Below are 24,038 nucleotides of genomic sequence, written 5' to 3' on the forward strand. Positions count from 1 at the left end.
GTTGTTTTTTATTTTCTATTTCTATTTGCCATTGGCATTGCACTACCTATGTAACACATTTTGATTTTGATGAATTAATGAGAAAACTACAGTTGTCAATGTCTTTATCTTACTATCTTGTCTTTCAAGTTTCTCCTATTGGATCATTGATGAATTGAATATGTATTATGATTTATCATTTATGCATTTATAATTTATGATTCTTTGATTCATCATTTATGTGACATGTATTTGAACTTTGTATGTACTATGCATGCTATAATGTTACTAACTTACTTTGTAAACCTTAAAACTTACATCTAGATGAAGATCTATGTTTGAAATCAATGAATTTGGGTCATTAATGAAAATTTGTGTAAGAAATATCTAATTCTTAATATATATACATATATATATAACGTATTTGAATGTGTCCTGTTCCAGGGGGTCAACGTGTCTGAATCCAACACTCGAATCCCCGTATCTGACGAATCCCAAATCCACGTTTCAGGTTAATTTTACTAGTGTTAAAACCTGCCTTGACGTTTATCATTGATCCTCCTAATTACCTTATCGATGTTAGAAACTAACTTGCTTCCTCTGGCCAATGAACCTAACAAAAACAAAATGAAAAAAATCTTCTTAAAAATCCTTAAAAGATACCACAAATCTTATGAGAAATATTAAATATATACTATAATATATAATAAAGAAGATTAAATAGTGACCAAAAATATTGTGCCAATAAGGAGGAAGTAGCACCATTGTATTTGAAATGGGAAGGATTACATGGGCTTTGCTCCTCTTACACAAACATACTCAACTATGCTCCTCCACCTTCCTTTACTTGGATGTCTCTAAATTTTAAAAAATACACATTATATAATTACGATGAATAAAATTAAATAAATTAACACACATACCTTATCTTCAACCTTCACTCACATGCACTACACTTATAAAATTTACATTAAAGAAGTTGTTTGGGTTACCTACCCACTAAACTCAACAACAACAAAAAACCTTATGAGAAATATTTAAAAGACAAGAAAAATCTCATGAAGCATATTAACATAAACTGTGATATAATATCAAAAAGGGGAGGATGCAATGGGTAAAGAATTAGTGGACTATTTAGAGGAGGAGGAAGATGTGCTTCTCAAGTCCATCTCCAACACTAGGGATAGACTTTTAAAATGTTAGAAAGGATTGAAGACCTTTAGCAAGAAGGGAAGAAAATGTAAGGAGAGCTTCGAGACAAAACCAAAACCTTAGAAAATATTTTTGAATTTAGTGTCCAACAAAACAATTCATCAATTGCGATCAAAGGGGGGGAATACATAAAAAAATATCAAAGGAGGGAAAAGAGACACTCTCCTCTAAGTTTGCAAAAGTAGGACAACATGTCATGGAAAAAATCAATTATAGCAGGTTTAAGGAATGGAGTTCATTACTAACATTCGTATAACAGGCGAAGAAAACATTCTCCCCTTCTATCAATGTTAGTAATGAGGAGCTTCAAAACATAAGTTGTGGCCTTGTTAACAGGTGGTATAGCGGAGGAAGACAACAGAAAGGAGGAAGAGGGAAAACCACGCAAGACTATGTTTTCTATGGAGAAAACATAAGAAGAAATGCACCAAAGCCAAAAATAAAAATGTGAGACTAGTATTGGGTGAGGACATGGGAATGTAAGAAATCACTTCCTAAATGGAAAAATCCCTAATAGGGTAGTTGGTAAATAAACAAGTTTTGAAATTACATGTATGTATAGAGAGATCTTGGAAAGGAATATCATGGTATATTGTGATATTTCATTTCCTCTTCCGAGTTTGGATTACATTTCAGTTTTATTCTAGGGCATGTAAAAAAACAAAAACAAACAAACCTTAGGGAGAAAGTATTATTAGGGACTATCCTTACCAAACTTAAGAATTGGAGACAAGGGTTTGATCCCCGAAAGAAAATGATGTACATGTGCACAATCTACAAGGCTAAAAATGTCATCTTCACCTAGAAGTTTACTCAAAACTTAGATAATTAGAGCATTTCACTTCGGTGTGACAATTTTCATGAGATAAGACATCTATGGAGAGAATACCCTTGATAGAACATAAGATGGGTTTGAAATAAATAATGATGTTAACTAGGAGAAAAGAAAATATTAGATAATTTTATTAATGTTCAACAAATGACCATAAATTGGTCAATAAGACTACTAAGAATAATAATGTGAGATACAAAGTAGGAGCACAAAAGTGACTACTACAAAGAAAATAAAACTACTTTGAATAAAAAAAAGTCCATGTTATGAAATTCAAGAAGTCTATAAAAAAAAATTGGTATAAACGAAGAAGTTGAAGACATCATTGAATGCTCAAGGGCATAATATTTTGCGATAAAAGTGATAAAGGTTTCGTGAGAGTTATAATAGTATAAAAAAAAATCAAAATAAAAAGAACGTGACACTTATCAATTGGGTTTAACTCGAGTGGTTGAGAGGAGTGTTATCCTCCCTACCCAAGTTCAATTCCTACAATGACATGTCGAGCTCTTAACTAGTATATGGTTGTAACGAATTTAATCTCTATTGTTGACCTATCCTTATGGCCTAAAGAATCTTGGGTTTATAGTGGGTACCATCCTCAAAATGAGAGAAACATCAATTAGGTCGATGGAAAAGGAAAGCTTAAAAGTAATCATAATCCCTACTCTGAATCATTAACAAAGTCAAATAGTTTAGTAGAAAACCTTTCAAAGGACCTCCCACACCCTGTTTCCCTTGTGGCTAATGATTCAAACTATTGAAAATGTAGCGGGCAAGGTCTTTTGGCTTGTCCTTTAGCTAGTGAAGACCTCAAATTGTCCTCATGATTTAGACTTCAGTTACGATGAGTTATTTTCAATTTACTGGAATAATCATCAAGTTAGAATGTGTAGAGTTAGAGCTTCAATTAAGTGGTGTCTTCATTAGTCTGGCTATAGAACGAGATCGCAATTACAATTTTAGTTAGAGCGAGTTAGTGTTCATTTTGATTGAAGGAACGATGAGTTAAGAAATACAATGTTCATTGGAGAGAAAAAGAGTGTCACTCTTAGTTAACTTTTCAATTAGAACTCAAGTTCAAAATTTGAATTGAGCCTCCTTGCATGTTCGAATTGGGCCTATAAAGAGGAGGATGAAGGCACAAAGAATTCATTTGTTTTGTGCTCAAAGGCTTGTGACAAGATAGAGCTCACGAGTTTGTAAGAGAGCCTTGATTTTGGAGAGCACAAGAATTGTGTCCTTCAAAATAGGAGGCACAAGTGCACTAAAATTTAAGACTTGGTTGTGCGCAAAGAAGAGGAGTTGGGTCCTAAGAAATAGGAGGCAGGAAGTGTTCAAGTATATAGGAATTTCCCCTACAAAATAGGAGTTGATCTGCGCTAAAGAATAGGGGTTGATGTTCACTTGGAAATACGGACCTAGTGCGCAACGATTAAGAAGCCTCTAGTGCACAGAGATCAAGAAGAAGTGACCATGTTTTGCAGAGCAAGTCAAGGAAGCAACAGAGGACTAATTGTGTGCTAGAGGGCCAAGATCAAGCAGGATCTAGGCCAACCAAGATCAATTGTATCAGTTGAGATTTGTGAAGCAAAATGCTTTCTCAAAAGACAAATTTCTTTGTAATGGATGAAAGTGCTCAAGAAAAACTAGTTAAATAGCCACATCAAGCAAGCAGGTTTTGCCTTTTGGGTTTCCTAAGAAAAATAAGTGTGTCAATTTGTGTATGTGTTTTTATTCCTCTGCTTATAATTTGTTAAGAAGCTATGTATCTTGGTGAAAGTTAACTAGATGTCAGTTTTCAGTGATTCACTAAGTAGTTGCAAAGTTTCATGGAAATTTAACACAAATTCCATAGATAAATCTAAATTCCTCAAAAACGTTAAGGATTTGGAAGAGCTTTCTAAAATACTTTTGCTAATAGACCAACCCCATGGGAGATAGGATTCGAAAGTTGAATCTATAGTGAGTAGTTCATTTCTAAAGGTGGAAAAAACTAAAACATAAGTGGAAGGGAGAACATATGCCTATGGGAAAGTAAGACACAAAATGGAAAACTATCAAAAATAGGGATAGAGGGAGGTCTTACTTATCATTAGCTAAAACGAAGGGGATAGAGAGAGGTATTACCTATCATTAGCTAAAATGAAGGCTAAAAAGAAGCTAAGAAAAATAAATTACTATCATGTACTGCCTTAAAACAAGGGGACTCATAGAGGGATCATCCATGAATATTCTCTCCCTGAATGTGAGAAGGATAGGAGATGCCCATAAGAAGCTAGCCATCAAAATATTATGTCATTTACAAACCAAATGTCATACCGACTCATGGCAAGCCCGAACGGAAAGCCTTCCTGCGTAGACCGAATTTATCATTCTGACTCTGAGGGTAAGATTCAAGCCATAGCAAGCAAGCCAGCCAAGTCAGCCAGCCAAGCAAGTAACCATCCCCCATCGTAATAAGTAAGCTAGCTAAGTAATACAGCTTAATATCACTACTACGATGCTCTTTATCCTGTAATCAAGGCTATTTTTTAGGTCCCCGCTAGGCTTAGTCCCCAGCTTGGGCCTTTTCAAGTAGCCGTAAAACGCACGCAAATGCCATAGTTTCGTTCCGTTGAGTGTTCGTCGAACCATTGGCTAAAGCTCTTTCTTTCTTAGAACGCTATGCTCTATTAATGATCCAGGAGCCCATCTATAAGGGCTATAAACCAAATGTTATACTCTCATTATGTTTAACATATTCGTCCTTTTATTTTGTAGATTCGACGAGAAAACGTGCAATAAATCTAATTGTTAGCTTTCAAGTTGCTCCAAAAATGTCTACATCAAGTTTGGGAGTGCTTAATGAGATTTGGAGCATGTAGTTTATGTTCAACCCCTGCATGATCTAGGATGGATTAACACATGAGAGATGCTCTATGATGGATTTTCACATTGGAAATAGATTGCTCAATGGTTGCTTGACCTTAATTGGGTGTCTTTTTGGCATTCCTCCCTAGGGTGTTGAAGTTATTTTGATAGTTTGGGGGACATCCTTCATGATGACTTCATGATGACATTTGCTTGCCTAGAGAGATGTTTTTTTTTGTGAATAAGATAGATTTTATTACTGCACAAAAGTTGTATTTACAAAAAGTTTGGTTTTGCGAGAAAAACTCTCCAGCACTAGAGCCAACAGCACAGGCCTTCTTGTCTTCAGATGGAGAAATTTTACATTGGAGCTTACAAAAAAGAATTTCTAAGAAAAACTACAAAAAAAGTCGCGTTGATACTATCTCCCATGATGCAGAAGAGAGGGGTGACAATGATGAAGGAATAATTGTCCCAAAATTCCTTATAGTTGATACTTTGAATGCTGATGAGAGCTCTTCGACAACTGAGATCTAGAGAGAGTAACATAGCAAAAAGGATGTCTGCCCCAGGCACTAGGGATTTCCCTTCACAGGGTCATTGTCCAGGCTGGTGGGCAACTCTTGAGTGTTGCCTTCTTACGTAACTAGGCCACCGGACGACTAGAGGAAGCACCTACTGCCTCCTTTTTTACGTTGGGAGATCCATCGACTAGCGAGAGGACACCCGTGGCAACACGTTTCTTCAACATTATGTAGTGCGGAGATTCCCTGGTAACAAAGCGACAGTGGTGCACTGATTCCACGTAGACAACAAACTTGTCCGTAAGCATATCATTTTTTTCTTCCACATCCTTGGACATTTCTTCCTGCTCCTGCATCGCAAGACCAAGGATCATTTTAAGCTACCAGGAGAGGTCAATTGCGCGAGTATACAGATTCTCCCTAGCCCTGGTGAGACTCGAGTCAAGGATCCACTCAAATTCCGCTGCCACCTCTTCCGAGGACACCCAGCATCTAAGGACCCTTGCTTAAGCTTCCAGGTTAGCAATATGTTCCTATGTCTTAGGGTTAACAGCAATGGCATAATTTAGGGCTGCTCTCCTGGCGGAAGATTCAGCTCTGGTGGTGGGCAGAGTACCTAAGTTGTTCCAACGGGAGGGGTCATAGCCTTGGCCTCTACCGCATCAGAGAGTCGGGCTAGAGCCTTGCCTGGGTGCCATGATAGGGGGAGAGGGGATCAATAGGCAGACAGTGAAAGGGGGCCGGGAGAAACAAGACGCAGGAGCAGGCAGGGTGACGGGGAGGAGCAGGTGGGAGGGGGTATACATAGGGGCTGGAGAGCATTGAGAGGCAAGATGTCCTGAGGTGGGGAATGAATGCGGGCCATGGGAGGTATGAAAGGTTGGTGAGGGAGGTTGTACTAGAGAGGGTTGATAGGATGGATAGATGGCGCCCTTGAGGGGACGTAGAGCTTCTATTTATATCTGTAGCAAGGTTGGTATTGGGATTGCAGCTCGGGGCAGATTTCCTTTAGTACTACCTCTAGCCGAGAAACTGTTATCATTATTATTGAGACTGGAGGTCTCAAAGCAGTTGGACCCCGTTACTCTTATTTTCCTTTTCATTGTTGGTCTCACATTGCTAACCAGACTCTAGGTCATTCTAAGCTAGCGATTGTAGACGATAGTTACCCACCCTACCCTCATTTGCTAGCCTGTCAGCAAGGCCATTCCCTTTACGCCTGACAGGTTGAAAATGAAGCCTGCTGACCTCTCTATGTGGCCTTTTATCCGTTGGAGGATTTTGTTTAGGTGCTAGTTGTCTGACACCCGAGCAACTTCCATGCCTTATTTTAATTTGTGGTTAGCCTGAGTTTCCAGCGTTGAGTCCCCTTCGATGATCAAAGGCCCAAAGTCGTGGAGTTTGGCTATGGCCATCCCACGTTCTAGGGCTTGTAATTATGTTGTCTTGTTGGTAGTGTTGCCAAGATTTCCCGCATAGATCCATTTGATTTCCCCTTGTGAGTTCCAGAAAACACCCCCGAAGCCTACTCTACCTGGGTTTCCTTTCGCTGCCCCGTCATAGTTTAATTTGAGAGTGCTTGTCTCTAGGGGAGACTAGTGGTCTGCAGTTCCCTGATTACCCGAAATCCTTGAGGCCTTGGAGTAATGGGTAAGATGAAGATCCAGGAGGGTTAGAATACATTGTTCCAAACAACTGGGAGGTTCGTTGGGGCTCTCAAGAGTGGAAGAAGCCACAGTTTCCCTAATAGTCTGCTTGACTATGGACAGAACAACCTCTTCCGGATTGTGGATTCCCCTAAAAATTCTTGCATTCCTCTCCTTCCACAGAGCCCAGCAAATGATACCTAGTATAAGGTTCCAGGCTCTATTCACCAAAGGATTAGGGGATAAGGAGGATCTCCAATTCTCAATGGTATTGAGGATGGAGGAGATATCCCTATCTAAAACTTTGAAAACTAAATAGACCCAGTTCCACAACTTGTTTGCGAAGGGGAAATTGTTCAACAAATGGTTAGTTGTTTCTTCACTTTGCTCACAAAGATTGCATCTGGAGGGGCCAGTGAACCCTTTCTTCCTTAAGTTGTCCCAGGTTAAAAAAAAAAATTGTGCATGATGAGCCATAAAAATAGGGTGATTTTAGGCCAGTGTTTCCTCTCCCATAGAGTCTGCCATTTTCGCTCCGGTTGACATTGGTCATGGAGCACAATGTAGTTGTAAGCCTCCTTTAGGTTGAAGTGCCCGGCTGGATTCTTCCCCCATCTGATCTTATCCTCATCGGTTTCAAATTGAATTTGTCTTTCCTGGAGTTCGATCGAGAGCTCCTGCCACTCTAGAGGGTTAGGCGGGGGGTCCCAGTCTTTTTCATCCAGCCATTCCCTCCAGTTGTCACTACCATTGTTAGGCTTCCAATAGTGGTTGACCTTGTTCTTGCCCTTGTTTTGCATGTTTATCCGGATCTGTCTAAATTGATCTTTGTTTAGATCCGGCCTTTGTTGCCAAGCGTCTTCCCAAAAGAGAGATTTATCCCTGTTTCCAACCTCCCAAAAATTGTGATTTTGTATGACTGCTCTGTTGTCCCAAGCCTAGTTCCAAATGGCAGAGCCCTTGATGGTCCCATTGAGCCTGATGAGATGCTCATGCAAGTGGGTAGGAACATATTTCTCTTTCCAAATGATGCCCCAGGGGTAGTTTGGGTTTGCAATCCATCTCCACCACGTTTTGGCTCCAAGGGTTTGCCCTAAGAGCTCAGGGTCCCTCAAATCGAGACCTCCTGCTTTTTTGGGTTTGCACAACTTGTCCCAAGCCACCAGCGCCCACTTCTGCTTTTTTTCCGAGCCCCTCCATAGGAAATTTCTCTGGAGGTTTCTAAGAATGTTGGAGATGGATTTGGGGGCCGCAAGGGCAGAGTACAAATATTGGGGAATGACCTGCAACACAAACTTGACTAAAACCAAACAACTTGCCAAATTGAGAGATATGAAGGTCCAGTTAGCTAGTATTTTTTCCATTTTGGTGATAAGATCTTCCCATATTGAACAAGCTAAGGGCTTTTCTGTAAGAGGGACTCCTATATATTTTGAAGGTAGGTTGCATCTCTAAAATTCCATTATTCTGGCAATGTTCCTTCGGATGGATAGAGGGGTGTTAAAGAAAAACAATTTGGACTTCTCTTAGTTCATGGAGGCGCCAGATGCATCAGAAAAACCGGAGAGGGTGGCTTTGAAGGATAAGGCTTCTTTTATAGTGGGGAGGCCCATTAACAAGGTATCATCAACAAATTGTCGATGTGTGGAGGGAGGAGGCGAGGCATAAAGCTTGAGGCCAGATAGGGCATTGTTGGAAGAGGCAGCCATGATGGATTTGCTGAGGCCCTCGGCCATAATGACAAAAAGGAAGGGAGAAATGGGATCCCCTTGTCAGATACCTCTATAGGGGCAGAAGGGTTCATATGTGGAGCCATTCAGGAGAATCGAGAAGAAAGCCCCAGAAACCATTGCCATTATCCATTTAATGCATTCCTTGTGAAAACCAAAAGCTACTAGGACACCTTTCATATACTCCCAACTGATTTTATCGAATGCTTTGGACATGTCCAACTACATCATCATTCCAGGATTTCTCTGAACTTTAAGGGAATGAATCAATTCATGGGAAAGGATGATGTTATCCAGGATTTGTCTTCCTTCCACATAACCTGATTGGTGTGGGGACATCAATAGAAGCATGATAGTTTTTATTCTATTGGCCAAGAATTTTGAGATGATCTTGTATATGACGTTGTAGAGGGCAATAGGGCAAAATTTATCCGGGGAGTCAGTGCCCTCATCCTTGGGAATTAAGGTTAGAAAGGTGGAATTTAGGGCTTTTAGAACATATTTTTGTATTCTAGACTCCTCCACTAAGGTGTGAACCTCATTTTTTATCAGGGGCCAGCAGGCTTTGTAGAAGTCTATGGTGAACCCATCCGGACCCGGTGCTTTACCATTGGACATAGTCATTACTACTTCCTCCACCTCTTGCATTGAGACTTTTCTCAAGAGCATTTTATTGTGATCCTTGGTGAGGATAACCGAAATGTTGTTGGTTATTTCCTGAATAGCCCTTGCCCTGTCTGTTTTAGGCTCAGTTAGGAGATTGTTGAAGAACTGATTTAGTTTGGCAGCCATGTCCTCATGAGAGTGGATAAGGTTTCCCTATCTATTTTTTAGGGCCAGAACCCTATTGTGTCTTCTGTGTTGTATCATCGAACGGTGAAATAAAGTTGAATTTCTTTCCCCGCACTTAAGCCAATTTATGCGGGATTTTTGATGCCAAAGTTTCTCTTCTTGAGAGACCCTTTCCTCCCAACGTTTTTGAAGATTAAGCTCTTCCTGCTTCCTTTGTTCAGTGATGCCCTCACTAATGATTTGTTGCTTGAGGATTTCCATTCTAAGTTCCAAGTACCTTTTATCAGTGGTGATGTTGCCAAATGTTTCCTTGTTCCAAAGTTTGATCTCATTTTTTATGGATTTCAGTTTCTGTTGGAATTTATACATCTTGTTTCCAGTTTGGGGCATTGGGTTACTCCACCATTCTTTCATTTTTTGCATGAAATCTGAGTGCTCCATCCAAAAGGATTTAAATCTGAAGGATCTATTCTTCGGGCTAGAGGAAATGTGAACCTTCAAGGATATTTGCCAATGGTCGGATCTTGATTGAGGAAGAATTTTGGCCTTTGTTTCCCAGGAGGTGAGATACATCTCTTCTTAAAGAAGGAAATGGTCAAGTTTGGAAGCAATTTTCCTATCTCACCCTCATTGCAAGTGAAGATTCCATTGTTCGTATGGATGTCAATTAGACTAAGGCCCTCAATGGTGGACTGGAAGACTTCAGAGTCCTTATTGTTGATTTTTCTGAATCTAACACATCAGAAATTCCTACTGCATTATTTGGCTTATTTCACCTACTTGTTTATTCATTAACAAGTTATTTAACCATATAAATATTGAAAATAAACACAAATGCAATCTCAACTCATCTACAGATCATCAACTGAAATAATAGACAAACACACAAGGGACACTGTTATTTTTGGACAATCGTCCCCGGAAAAACCCAACTTGGGAAAACCGGTGTAGCAGTTCTGAGGGTTTTATTATTAAGAAGATTTCTTGAGTACAACTAGGGTGTCAAACTGGCTCACCCAATATAGATATCAATCTAGCAGTAATACCTCTCTTCGGAAGCAGATATTTAGTAAATCTGATCCACGAAAATCATTCGACGAGGCTCACTATCAGCCCAGCTAGCCTCTACGGCTCTCCTAGACCCTCTACGTCAGAACTTTGCCTCATTACATCAGTACTCGTCCTCTCTGCGTCACCCACATAGGCTTTCTAGTCACTGCGCAATCTAGCTGCCTTTGCATCTCTCTAACTGGCCCTGCGTCTGCCTCTCTGGTCTCTGTGCTAGTCCTCAGGCACTATCCTTGCCTATCTACTATGCACTCACTACCTCTTTTTGCAACTCAGATCACTTGTTCGAATTTTCTCAGCAAACCCCGCTCCTGAAAATCGAACTGACTGATCAACCTTGGTGTCTCTCCAACTGACCCTCAAGCCTCCTCTTATACTTTTCCTGTTGAGTCTTCAATGGTCGAGATTAAATCCCTAATCAACGGCTAAGATTAGATTTGTCTTGATCCATTTCATTTAGAACATTCTCGCCTAGTTTTATCTTAATACCCATTAATTTTTAATTTTCCTAAGTTTAGACTTAGGAACTCCTTTAAAAATATTAATTATTTTAATATCTCTCTAACCGAGGGGGATTTCCCCAAACCATTTCTGAGTCTTGGAGATCTCATGTGCTTTAACCTCTCCACCAATTTTCATGGTTATAGCACATCTGATGCTACCCCAGATCAACACTCCCTCTTAGCGAGGAATATGATCTAGTAATGCTCCACCACTGAACATCACGCTGATCATCCGGCATCGGTACCTGTGTTGATGCTTGGCCTACTGCCCAACATCCTCTCCATTGTTGCTTCCTGTACTGCTGCCCATGGCTCTTCCACTGCCACTGTTACATTTGTACTACAGCTCCCTCTGCATCCATGTTATTGTTGGTCCTTCCTCCCAACACTGCATCTGCACTGCAGTTCTCTCTCATCATGTTGCATCGTGCTACCCATAGCACTACCACTGCTAAATGTCGCACTGTAACTCAATTACTGAAAAGTAAGTAACTGATCTACCAAACCACTGACATCCTTGTCAGGCTAGAAGTCCCCCCTGATGCTGAAGCTACCTCTGCTATTGTCCATGATGATCCCGAGCTTGAGTTTCCTAAGGGTGAGCAATGGGATGCTTCAGGTACGATACTTCGACCATTAAGTTTTGAGATTTGTACGATTTTTTTGTGTTTTTTAATGTTCTCAAGACTAAACTATTTGACGTTTTCATACAAACATTGGACCAGTTTGACCAGTGGGTGCTACATATCTCAGTCGCATAGAGAGACAGCCAAAGGAGGAGGCAGTGGGACCAATACAGGTCCCTGCGGTAGGATGGGATGCTATACGAGATTCAGATGTAGCAGAGATCCTATTAGAGGTGGAGTGCCACATGGAAGGATTGGCACATGGGACTGATGAGACCGCGGTTGATCAACTTCCATTATGACTTCAGTGACACATAATCAGAGTACCTAGTCATATTGGTTGATTACTGGAAAAGATAGTTCGTGCAATGTCGTTTTATCATGAGCATCATTGATTTGTCTACTTAGATGTTTTGCAAGTAGTTTTTACATGGACGATGTAGCCATATGTGTCTCGGGGCACACATTTTGTAAAACCAAACTTCATATATATATATATATATATATATATGCTATGTTTCCTAGTTCCTATTATGCTTTCAATACAATGTGATGTGAATTGAAAGTTATTTACAATCTTCGCAAATGTCGATCTGAAATAAAATTACTTAGGGCATCTGCTAATGTGTTCAGATTTCTAGAAATATGTTCATATCATATGAAATCGAAATGTCTTTCTAGAAGACACACTCCCAAAACCATGCGAAGGATGGAAAGATTTATCAATAAATAGATGTTCGTGAGTTGTAGTACTACGAGCTGTGAGTCAAGGCTGATGACTATACAGAGGATACCATGTGAAATAGCATTAGAAAGTAGCTCAACCACTACGCTATACTCAACTATGTTGTTAGTCGAGCGACAAATGCACTTCCCTTGCCTACTCACTAGCTCGCCATTTGGAGCAAAGATAGCCCACGCTGCGGAGGATAGGTTCTGAGTAATACGGCTAGCACCATCGATATAACCAATATATGGTTTGATAGAAGTTGAATCTGCAATAAAAAAGTAAACAGAATCAACAGAAACCATGGTAAATATGAAAAACACACTCAACATACCTATAGATAGTATGTACACAATGTACCATGCATGGGATCAAGCATGGTATTTTTTTAGGTACAACCCATTTCTAGGCTGCGCCAATGGAACTCCATCAAGATCTACTAATTCATAATACCCTTTTGCAAGGACTCGCTTGATAATGTATGGGCCCAACCACATAGGCTGGAACTTTCCTTGACCTAACTTGTCAGCCTCCTAGTCATATAAGAGAACTAAATCTCCTTCCGAGAAGATTCTAGGCTTGACACTTTTGTCATATTGCGCTTTGATGCATCTTTTATGGGCTTCATTTGCTGATGTGATTTCAACCAAACGAGTTAGATGTAAAAGATGCTCCACCTCTGCGGAAGTAGCAGGAAGAAGTTCAATAGCTAGTTTCAGCCTCATTCGATGGGGAGGATTGCTTCCAATCCATACACCAACTAGAAGGGTGTGAATCTGGTAGTAGTCCTAACTGAGGTTCGATATGCCCACAAGGAAGCAAACAAAACCAAGTTCCAGTCTGATTTTTGGACCCTTATCATATGTCAAAGTATAGCCTTAAGAACTTTTTAACTGCCTCAATTTGTCTGTTAGCATGAGGATAATAGGGAGTGGAATTTTCATGTGAAAGTCCCAATTTGGTAGCTAATTTGGTCATCATATGATTCCAAAAGTGCTTCCCATGATCAGTTACTATTTCTTGCGGAACACCGAACCTAGCAATCACGAGTTGAAGAAAAAGCATGCAGTCATTTTGTTGGTATTATTTAATGTAGGCATCACTTTGGCCCACTTAGTAAAGTAGTCAACAACGACAATAATGTAGCCATGCCCCCTAGTCGAGTGAGGGTTACATGTCATAAAATCAATGCCCCATTTGATAAAGGGACCAACAGCGATAACGGGATGCAAAGGAGCACACAGACTGTGGAATTTTCAATCATAAATCTAGCATGCATGACATTTCTGGACTGTGAGGATATAGTCATGGAAATTGGTAGGCCAAAAGTAATTAGCACGTAAGTTTTTTTGTACAGCAGCGTAACTAGGTAAACGTGCACCGCATGCCCCCAAGTGGCATTCATTCAAGACTTTCTTGGCCTCCTCCAGAGTGAGGCACCTCCTTAAGATCATATGGATACCATGACAGTAAAAGGTGTCGTCAATAATCACATAGTTTCAGGATTGGTACTGGATACGTCACTACTCTGAGCGAGAGATATTAGGACAAAATGTCTAGGTTTGGAGATAAACGAGAAGATCTCCATACCAGGGGTCAGATCATGAGATCAGGAACAATGACTCATTTGGGATGGAATCTTTAGATGTAGATTCAGCATCAAGGGAAGGGAGATCGCACATAAGTTCAACAAAAAGTAAGGATTTATTTGACTTGGACTTGATGAATTCCATGTCGAAATCTTGGAGAATAACGATCCACTTAGAGTATTTCCCCCCCAGAAATTGATGTAACAACATGTATGTTATATGGTTGCAATCCGAAACGACCGTAATTTTACGAAGCAAGATGTAATGGTGAAATCTCTAGACGTCTTGAACAGCCGCCAAAGCTAAATTTTCCACATGAGTATACTATATCTCAGTATTGTTGAGGCTCTGACTCAAAGAATAAATGGGATGTTTAGCCCCCATATGATCTTCTTGGACCAACACCATAGCTATAGTAGAGATGGTGGCAGCGAGGTACATGAAATAATCGCGCTTGTAGTCAGGAGGATATAAGTGAGATGCCCAAACCAGTACATCTTTTAAGGCATCAAACACTTTCTGCACAGCGTCATCCTAATGGAAGGGAATCCCTTTTTTCAGTAAGCGAGTAAATCCTTTCGTCAGTTCAACATAATTAGGGATGAACCTCTTCAAGAAGTTGGATTTCCCTTGGAGTTTTGTAACTGAACAAGAGTGGAAGGTGCAGGCAAGTCAATGATTGTCTGGACTGTTAAAGGATCAATACAAATTCCTTGTTTCAAAACGAAGAATTCAAGGAGTTGACCATAACCGACACAGAACACACATTTGTGCAGGTTGAGTCGAATGTTATGATGTCTACAACAGAGGAAGATGGATTTTAAAGACATGGGGTGATCAACCCAATGCTTAGAGTTAGCGGGGAGATCGTCCAAATAGGGTTGGATGATGTGCTTGATATCATGGAAAGTGTAGTCCATCGCATGTTGAAACGTGGCCACTACTTTCTTTAAACTGAACGGGATATTTTTATAAGAAATGTACCCCAGGGATAAATAAATGTGGCTTTAGGTTGGTCCGTTGGGAGAATGTTGATTTTATTATAGCCTAAGAATCCATCCATAAATGAATAAATCTTGTAGCCAACGCAGTCATCAACAATCTGATCAATAAACGGGGTTGGGTAGTTGTCCTTTAGAAAAGCTCAATTTATGTCCCAATAATCGGCACATAGTCAAATCGTGCCATGTTTCTTCATGACAGGGACAATGTTTGACACTCAATCAGTTAAAGGAATGGGGCATATGAAACCGGCCCGAAGAAGATTTTTGATTTCAACTTTTATGCCAGCAGTCTTCTTGGGATGGACCAAATGGAGGCACTGTCAGATGGGTTTGGCATCAGGATACGTCTTGATTTCATGCACTACAATGTTTGGGTCAATACCTAGCATTTCCTCGTATGTCCAAGCAAAGACATCTCTGAACTCATGAAAAAGGGCTCGATAAATCTCGATTTCAGATGAAGTAAAAGATGTTCCAATGTATAATTTTTTTATTATTCTTGGTTTAATTGAAATATCGAGAGGAATGGTTTCTTCAATATTTGAAAGGTTCTTTTCAGAGTCGATCTCATGAATGGAAACAGAATTCGTAAAGGGTTCAAAAAAATTAGGTAGGTACACACCACTAAGATTATCTTCAATGGTATCTGGGAAGAAGGAACAGTGATTATGTTTGTCGCACAGCGTGTAATATGACATCATGATCTGCATGATGCTTTCATCGATAGAGAATGTACGTGAGAAAGGATCAGAGGACGAACCATAATCTAGTGATTGATCTACCCAATTAATCGAAGAAAAAGTATGGGTCGCACAAGCTGAGTAGATGGCTTCATAATCTTTCTCAACAGGGCTAAGTGACATTCGGTCGCCAAAAATTTTGATGCTAGTTTCATCAGGTACAATCCATGGATTGGCCAGGATTGTAGATGATGATATCATGTTGATATAAGCAACCGAAGTGGAGGATCTGGGAAGGGGAGGGGGAGGGAATGAAAAGGTTCCCATCAGTGATGAATCCTTCAACAAACCAACTCCAACATGTTGATAGGAATGTAGGGCTTCCCCTAAAAGAGGGACACTTGCAGTAACATTGGAATTATAGGTGGAAAAGGCGAGTTGATCTATGGCCAAGATCTCGCCTTTATGAGGAAAGGCGATCGTGCAGAAGTAAGTTGAAACAATGGCAGCCATAGCATAAACCCATGTATGTCCCAATAGAAGATTACAATCCAAAGGTTTGTCAATAACTTCTACTTCAACAGAGACAGCTTTGCCTCCTAATTCCACTTGGAGGGAGTTCAAAATCCCACAAGGTTTGCATTTCCTTCCATCAAAGGCTATTAATGTGGTGGTTTATTGACTTAGTTGGGGTGAATCAAACACCTTCTAGCAATACAAGGACATAACACAGGTCGAGGCTCCCTTGTCCACAATAAAACGATTAATTTTCTTACCATGGACAATGACCTAGATCATAAAATCTAACTGAGCCGGAAGTCAAGGGGTATATCTTTCATTAGAGAAAACCACTAGGTTGGAATCTGATGGATCCACACATCTGATAGCTAGTAATAAGGCCTTCTTTTGGGTGGGAAAATTTTGCAACTCCGCAAGAGTTGACATAGCTGAAGGGGACTGAGCCAAATCTTCAACTATGATGTACTTTTGAGCGGTGCTCGAGCAAGGTTGAAAGTAGACTTATGGATAACACCCTTTGGAGGCTGGATATCCAATTCCATAGGAACAGAAGGTGGAATAGGATCAGATGAAGGTGGTGCCAAACTGGTAGGTTGATCAGTAGACTCACCGTTCGATGGATTCAAATTACTGTAGTCCTTATTCTGAGTGGCCACCATGACAACAGACTTCAGCTTTGAGAAGGAAAGCATCAAATCTATGTTAGATGAAGAGGCATCCCAGGAAACCATATGGGTCTCTTAATTGGGAAATGGTTCAGCCAACACAATGAGAGAAGTGCATGATTTAACGAACTGATTCACTTTAGTGTGGCGCGGACAATCCCTAAAGTGATCCTCGTTACAAATCAAACATGGGTATCGAGGCTTTTGTTTCTCATTGGAAGATGAATTTTTTTGTTTATCCTGTGGTGAAGAATATTTATTTTTCTTACCTTGACCTTTCTTCATGCTTCTAGTTTGCTTTTGAGACTTGCCTTTATTAGATGAGATGACATTTATCTCGAAAGTAGAAGCCACGGGAGGATGAGATGGAGGGTTTTTTGCAAGAGCGGCAAGAGTAATAACAGATGGTTTACTCGCCGACTGTGAATTGGTAGAACCTATAATTCCATCAACAACATGAAATTCTTTACCAAGTGGAGGAGGAACAGTAATCGAGGGTCTCAGAGCATTTGGTATCTTATCATAGAACATGCCTTATTGGGTATAGATTAGATCTAAATACTGAGCACAAGAAAAAACCTGCTCTTCCGTCACGACTCCACCTTTGGACACATCTTCTATTATGGGAGCTAATAAATATTTGACAAACCATTTCGCTAACAACTGATTAGTAACATAAGTTTTGACCAACCCGTGACGACGTCTCCACTCATGAATGTGATCTGAAATGTGAGTAGAGTCTGATTGTTTAAAGTTAGTCAATAGTTTCGTTCCAGTTTTGTATCTTATGGGCAACTGGAAATGTGTGAGGATGGTAGTGTCTAAAGTGTTGAAGTCATGAAATGATGATCTAGGTAATTCAATGTACCATTTCGTTGTAGTACTCATAAGCGTTCCTTGGAAAAGACGGAGTCAAATGGAATCATCATTAAGTGAATTGGTTGAACACCATAGGTGATACAACTTGACATGCTTCGACGAGTCTTCTCCAGGATTCCCATTAAATTTTGGGATATCAAAAGGCAACTTAGTGGGAATAATCAACCACCATGGCGAATGAGAAATAGGGTCATTAGTAAGCCGAGTTAAATCTGGTAATTCAAGAGTAGCCACAAAAGGCAACTGCCTGTTAAAGTCTGGAGACAGATGACCTGGATATGAAGGGATAGTCTGGGCAACAAGCACTTGCATTCCTAGATAAGGAGGGTTCTTATAATAAGGAACTCAATTACTAGAATATGGAGGGGTTTGATAACCAGCATACAAGTGGGTTTGTTGCCCTAACTTAGGGTGGCGATAAAGTTGTTGGAATGGTTGGGTTTGGATTTGTTGGCCTTGAAAAGACAATTAATGTGATCCATATTGTTGCTCGATAGTGATTTTCATTTCCCCCTTGTATGGGTTTGATTGGGACTGTGCCAAATTTTAAATAATTTGACCTATCGAAACTTGAGGAGTACCTTGTGCAAATAATTAAGAAGGTGAGGGACCTTGTACAGGTTGACAAATCGAGATCTGGGGAGAACCCTACACCATTGGAATGGGTTGTAAAGGTTGCCTCACATGTTATTGAGATTGTTGAGGTGTTGATGGATAGGTAGGAATTTGCAATGAAGATGGTACAGTTTGAGAATTCAACAGTCAGTCCCAATATGAACCAGGTTGTATGAGTAAATTAGGTTGTCAAACATTGGAAACCATTCCAAGATGAGGAACATTGTAACTAAGTTAATTACCATATTCAGGTATACCAACAACAGGTTTCCCCCCTACCATGGGAGGAGGGGATGATGGAGGCAACTACGATCCAGATGGAGGGTACCCAACATAAAGAGGGTTAGGTTGTTGAGGGTAGATTTTCCCACTAATATAAGGGACATCCTGCTACTCTATTGTAGGTGTAGATGGAGGAAGAGGAGAAAACTTTGTGGCATTCATAAGAGAGGTACCAGACATTTTTCCTGAATCGGATGTCATGCGAGAGGTCCAAGGACTAGAAGTTGCACCGGAAAAGGTACCAGATAAAGACTAATAGCCAGGCAGGACCGACGGGACACCATAGAAATGAGCTTTTGGTGATTTTACAAACATAAATGAGGATGCAATGCTTGATGTTTCAACCATATTAGTGGACACAAGTTGGGAGTTTGAACCAGTTCCAATGATGGTTAACAATCCCAATGAAGATTGTCGCGAGAAATCTATGGGTAAGCCCAAATAATCAAGTAAAGGAGATTATGTATGATCTTGAAGAGATGAAAGAGGATCAGTTTGATAAAAATGAAGTCCTTCCCAATGAACCTGAGTAGAAGGACGAGGCTCTTCTTGAGGGATCTCACTATAGGGGCCAACACTGGTGCAGAAGAGGCTCTTCTTGAGGTTTCCATCCATCCATAGGTAACCGAGTCTGTCGCAAAAATAGGGGCCAACACTGGTGCAGAAGAGGCACCAATGCGTTGTGACACAATAGTAGAGTGGGCTAGGGTGAGGTGCAATGCTCTGTCCGAGGCACCAGTGCGTTTTGACACAATAGTAGAGTGGGCCTAGGAAAGAGAATTCTGACACAAAAATTGCAAAAAATGTTCTGTTATCACAAAATCAAGCCCTGAAAGGCTACTAATCAGGTAGACCTTGTGTAACTCTTTCAGACCAATCTTTTGACTAAGGCTTAGCCTCCTTAGCCTGAGAGGGCTCTCTCAAAGGGTTATTGATTTTGACTATTAATAAGATGGCTAACTCTTGTGAAATAACATTAACAAATATGAAGGTTGGACAAACATTACATAAGTTTCCATTGGGCTTATGGAGTCAACCAAACCTCAGTAAATAATGATATTGCTTTTACATAGAAGTCAGGGCATGTGACATTTAAATGTTCAAAACACAACTCTTATAAAACCACAGTTCATAGATGGGTACAGGAAGTCAGAGCAGCATAAGTGAATTCTGAGTGATTACTCATCTAAGCAACTGAAAAAAGACATGAAGGAAAAAGTAAAATAACACATCTTGAACATGGAAATGCTTTATGAATCCTGAGAAGAAAAGCATATAACTTATATTACTGAACTCTGTTCTTTACATAAGCCAAAACAACACTCTGTTTTATAAAATCTCCAACCCTCATTACATAGATGTTTCAGCTATATATAGAATCATTATTCTAACTACTTTGAGCTTCCTCCTCCAGCATGAGGAGAGCTCGATAACTGCCTCTAATGACACCTATTAGCTATTGAACTAACTAATAAATACAATAAGTAACTGACTGTAGTGTTTAAGAGTTCTATATTAACTATAACTCTAACTCTATCTTCCACGCATAATGACTTCTCCTTGTTCTTTGACACCTGGTCCCTTTTTGTTGTGGTTGAGGTGGATGTTTAGTACTCCATATCGACCTTGAACGCTAAATCCTTTAACTGCTTAGTCATGTTGGGAGATGTCCCTTGCTTCTCGGTCCCAATTTTCCTCAAATTTCTCAAATGCACAGCAGCATGTCTTCTAGCTTTTAATGACCCAAAATATGGTACATTGCCACGTTCCTGATGTGTTGGAGGCTGCATCAATAGATATGTGTGCGGGCAACAGTTCTTTGTATACAATGCATTTACCCTTTGAACGGTGATAAAGTGGCTTTATAACAGAAATTTAACTTGGGTTAAAATATTCCACCCTTTTCAAGGTACACCTGTCTTGATCTGAACGGCTATTGTAGCTCCACCTGATATCTTGCATGTTCTTTTGGCGTTTCCTTTCCAAAATTTCCGCTCAAAATACAAAATTGCATGTTCTGCGTTAAAATCCACACCTTCAGCAGTTTCGTAGCGCGCTACGAAACTGCTGTATTATTTGAAACAGCTTACCTTTGACCCGAGACCTTTATCACCAAAACATTTGTTTGCCAAAACTTCCTTCGACCTTTCATATATATAGCAGGGATTTACATGTCTTCAAAAACAATAAGACTAAGCAGATACGACAAAAATTTGGAACAAAACCTCTCTTGAAGAGAAAATTCATTTAGTAGATAACTGATCCAGCTGTACCTTCAGGCCTTCAATCTTCTTCTTCAGAGCTTTATTCTCAGCTCTTAGGTGCATATTTATCTTTCTTATGTACTTGGCCTCCTGGATGGCTGGTACTGTCCATGTATGAAACTGTGCATGGCCATCAACTACTGAATTCAATTGATTTTGATAGGTTTCAGTCCCTCCCCACAGAGCTTTACGATAATTTGTATACACATCTGCATGTTTTCTAACTGCTTGCTTCAGTTTGGCAATCTCATATTTAGCTGCCTCTAACTGGTTCTTTATGACTGCTATATTATCTCCTTGAGATGTGATGGCTGTTCTGCTTGTGTCACTTTGCTTAACTTTCCTAGTTTCCTCTGTTTTTGACAGCGCTTCTTTTACTTGCTTCCTTGTAATAGGTCTTCTGGGTTTGAACATATATCCTTCACCTGGCTCATCGAATTTAAGCCTTTTTGAGGCTTTAGACTTCTTGGTACCTTCTTGCGGTGACTGTGTCAAATCAATATGAACTGGTTCACACTGTTCAAATTCAATGGCCTGTAATAAATCACTCAAACTTGCCTTAGACACTGGGCTCTCATCAACAGCTATGGCTTTACCCTTTTCTTTGTTTATTTGGCTTCTTGTCCTTACTCTTGAAACTGCTTCAGCTCTACTTGTTTCAGGTACAGTCTTCTTATCCTGAGATTTTTCTTTTGTTGACTGCTGAGGTGGTTCTTGAATGATCAATGGCTTCACTGGTCTTCTTGGCTCTGACTTGTTTTGCTTTTTAGCTCTTGCCTCTTTTTGAAGTTCAGCTATGGTGAGTTCTCTGACTGGTTGTGGAGTAAGGCCAGTCTTGCTTTGAAATCCAGCCATGAAAATAAACGAATTCCAGTCTCTGCCTATCTTTTGGAGGCCATCTAAAACTAGCAACTTAATCAAACCATGATGAAACAGAGAGGTTTCACAGTCCTCTTTCCTTAACTGCACTTTATCACACATTTTACTCAGACTGCGAAACAAATAAAAGGGAATGTCTATGGAGATTTTTCCCGTGAAATGCAAGAGCAGTTTGAAATGGTAAGAATAGAACTTATTGTACCTTCCTTCACAGGTCAAGTATTTCTGAATGCAAGTGAGAAGAAGAGCATAATTTTCCTTGACATAATTTCTGGGCACTGCTTTTGTTAGGTCTTCATTTACATATGCCTCCTTTAAAAACTCCTTACAGGGATTCATGTCAAACTTAAAATTTTTAAACCATTCTTCCCGTCCTCTTGGGATCTCTGTTACAGCAGATATTGCTTCTGGAGACACCTGAACCTCTAACATGGCTACCTTCGAATTTAACCCAGTGAAATTAAGCGCAAATTCTTTGGTTACCTGCGCATGTCCTCCTTGCAGCTTCTTGCAAAAGTTCCAGCAGCCGGCATCTTTGAACGCTTTCTTCACGCCTTCATCCCTCAACGCTATATCCAAGCCCTCAGGTTCAGTCCTCTGGCATTTACCGGATCTGTGTTCTTTTCTCTCCATTTTCCTTTCAAAATCTTCACACACACAGAGTCTAACAGCTTCAGTTGCAATGGTGGTTCAGTTCCTTTTAATTCAGCCTCGCTTGAATTCTGGCTCGCTTGAAAACAGATCGCTTGAAATCCAAATTCTTTGTCACTCATGCAGCACTTACGACTATCATTAAGTACATGCATGGTAAAATCCCTTGGGAATGATATTTCTGTGCATGTTAACAGAGTTATTAGTGGGATAGTGGCAAATGAGTGTTTAAACGTGATACGAGAGGTACAAAACTTGACATGAGTGGTGGTGAGCTCCAGTATTGTAGCAAGAATGCTACAACTCCTGGGGCTTCCTGTCTCTTACTTTTATCAACCCGGTAGTTCGTACAAACTTGGAAGCGACAGTGCTGTATGCACAAGTACTAGCTCTTGTCGCAGCTGTCACTTGGTCAGCTGGCACAAGTCCGCTAGGGCTCAAGCCAACTTCTATAGGCTCTCAGAAGAAGCTTGCTAAATGATGGACGAAAGCTATTCTCAAAGGAAAGCTAATTTACTTGACAAAAATGAACTGAAAGCAAATCAAAGCATAGAAACCTAGGAAACCCTAATTTGACTAGTCTAACCTCTATAATGCAAAGAATGTGAATGAAACTTCTACCAATGCTGCCATTACCTCTAATAAGTGAAAATGCATAAATCTAAGCTGCTTGCATCTTAAAAGACATGTTTTTGTATTTTTTCTTTAAGTGGATGGAGTGATTGTGATTTTGTGCTTATTAGGGTTTGGTTGTGCAGATGTGATGTAGAAGGAAGGAAAGCGTGGGAAAGGTTGGGGAGGCTAGGAGAGGTCCCCAGGGATCCTTAGCATCCGTCCACAGAGGTTCCTCACGTTCAGAGGCTCAGCAACCGAGTGAGTGGCCTCCTACAGGATGTCTGCAGGGGATCCTACAGGAAACTCAGAGGTTTCTACAGGAAGTCTACAAATTGCTACAGGATGACCTACCGTGGGTGTTTGAAGTGATGGTGGAGTGATGGAATGGTAGGGGGAGATATGTAAGGTAGGGATAAGGCTGGTGATGGCTCAGGAGTGGAGGAGTAGGATGGGGAACGAGTGTAGGGAGTAGGTTGGAAGATGGAGGGCTATATCAACGAAAGGTCTAGAGAATGAAGTTACGTGAGGAGTGGAGGAATTTGGGAGATAACAGAGCGGAGCAGAGGTCAAGGATGTGGTTGCATGCGTGATCAAGACGAAGGACGAGGTAATGGAACGAGGGAGAGCAGTGTAAATGAAACAAATGGCTTATGACTGTCACCAAGACAAAGATTCATTAACCTAGGCTATCTGTGCTATGAATTCAATGAACAACAATCCAAAGCGTGAAGAGAAATGTGCATGAAGCTGTGATGAAGGTGTGTGGTGCAGGTGTGAAGTACATGAAAGAATCTAACATAACCGTGACTGTGTTGCAGCAAGCATAAAGTAAAGAAATGCGTATTTTTGTGGTTGGTATAGGCTGCACTCCAATCTCCAAACAGAGATGGCAGTGGAGGCTTTC

The sequence above is a fragment of the Pinus tabuliformis genome, chromosome 6 (genome assembly GCF_031772625.1).
Source record: "Pinus tabuliformis cultivar Carrire ecotype Pingquan chromosome 6, CPIR1, whole genome shotgun sequence".
NCBI classification, from domain to species: Eukaryota; Viridiplantae; Streptophyta; class Pinopsida; order Pinales; family Pinaceae; genus Pinus; species Pinus tabuliformis.